This window comes from Neltuma alba, unplaced genomic scaffold, assembly GCF_004799145.2.
Source record: "Neltuma alba isolate B1F8T4 unplaced genomic scaffold, ASM479914v2 tig00006062_pilon, whole genome shotgun sequence".
Classification (NCBI taxonomy): Eukaryota; Viridiplantae; Streptophyta; class Magnoliopsida; order Fabales; family Fabaceae; genus Neltuma; species Neltuma alba.
This window is the reverse complement of record NW_021634336.1, coordinates 46223-48088: the sequence shown is the minus strand read 5'-3', so window position 1 is coordinate 48088 and position 1866 is coordinate 46223. Positions and strand designations below refer to the sequence as shown.

The window sequence follows — 1866 nt, the reverse complement described above, 5'->3', positions numbered from 1 at the left end:
TGTGATGATTCTGATTATTGGAATTTCGTGTTCAGGTCTCAAAACTGGTTTCTGTGAAAGTGGAAAAAGCTTATGAATGTTGAACGGTATTCCCATGTCATGCATATAAGCTCAACGGTGAGAACATGTTTCGTTGCTCGATGGCTGTTAGTATTCTGAGTAATTTACAGGAGGTTCCCTTTGCAAGTTGCATTGGTTAGGGTCATTAAGGATTCGACTTATTCCTCTGTCTTATTTAACTCAAGTAGCAAAAAAGTAGAACAAAAATGGGAAGGGGAAAAAAACAGAAACTATTAGCTCTTGATATGATTATGGGATAAATTGCCTTTTATATTAACCAGTGTTCACTATTGGCAGTATGACCTTGAAGTGAGATTAAAGTTTGATTTTTTGTGTCCATTGGTCCAATTTGACACAATTATGTATAAGCATGCGTTAAATTATGAGTCAATACTCGATATTTATCAAGTAATAAATTATTTATTTTTTTTAAAGGTCACGGGCGAGTTGCCAGACCATTTGACAGGATGGGATGCCCTGCGCGCCGCATTACCTGTTGGAACCGTCAGTGGAGCCCCAAAGGTATACTTCTCTCTTTTTTTTCTTATAATTTCTTGTGCACTTTCCAAATTATAAAGATGGGTTACGTATTGGATAAATTACCTCATCGGTTAAAGTATATCCTGCTATTTCGTTTCTGCAGCATGCCACTTGATCATGAAAGATGTTTGATCTCCTCTTGCTTTTGTTCCTTGGCTTCCTTTTCATGATCATAGGTGTCTTTCTATTAGGCTAAACTCAAGCAATATTGTTTTGATAGGTCATTGGGTAGATTTCTAGCAAAATAACACTGAGGTGATGGTTACCTCGAAGGGGGGAAAGCCGTCTTTAGCATTTTAATTCATGACTTTCCGGTTTTGTTTGTGGTTGCATGTTCATATTTAGGAGTAAAATCCCAGGCACACATTATAGTAGAACTTTGCCCTCCTTCGTTGTCGTGTGACCTTTCAGCCTCAACTAGCAAAGTTTGGGGATTTGAAGCGCTCATTTATGATTGCAGGTGAAGGCCATGGAATTGATAGATGAGAGGAGATGGAGTGACGAGGCGGGGCTTACAGTGGAGGCTTGGGTGGATCTCTTTCACTGAGGACATGGACATTGCGCTAGCTCTCAGGACAATGGTATTTCAAACAGGAATTAGATATGATACTATGTACTCGTACAAAGGCAAGAACCAGCGCAAGGAATGGATCGCTCATCTTCAAGCTGGTGCTGGTATCGTGGCTGACAGTGTCCCTGAGGACGAGCACCAAGAGTGTCAAAACAAAGCTGCCGGTCTTGCTCGCGCCATTGACTTGGCTGAATCGGCTTTTGTTCATAAATGAGATCTACAAACAATAAGCACGAGAATATGTATCCCCTCTGAAATTTTAGATCTCTCACAAGCGGAACTCATCACTATGCGAGATTTATATATATATATATTGCACGTGTTTCCATCCCCGTTATTACTTTTTTTCCTGTCTAAAACTCCGACTACCCAACGATGCAAGCCTTCATGGCAACTTAAAATGACGTTGACCAGTCTCTGAATTATTGTTCGCTACGATTGCTTTTCCCCTAAACTTGGTCTTTTATCGATTGAAGAAAAACATCAACAAATCAAGAAATAAATATACTGAGGCGAAATCTATAAGACGTACTGTTTGTTGAGCGCGTCTTCTGCGCCTGTCATTACAGGGACGACGCCGCGTGACCTGGAGGAGTGGGTGACGTTGGACTCCTTGAACCAGAAAAGCCTGCCTTGCTTGAGCACGAACCACCGGTCCGGATGTACTCGCCCTGTTTGGTGAGTCATCCGGCACG

General features: G+C 41.4%; 1 pseudogene; it reads left to right on the top strand.

Annotated features, from left to right (window-relative positions):
* The first annotated feature begins 14 nt into the window (after positions 1 to 14).
* LOC114749499 (anthranilate synthase alpha subunit 1, chloroplastic-like) lies at positions 15 to 1512 on the top strand (annotated as a pseudogene).
* Positions 1513 to 1866: the final 354 nt, after the last annotated feature.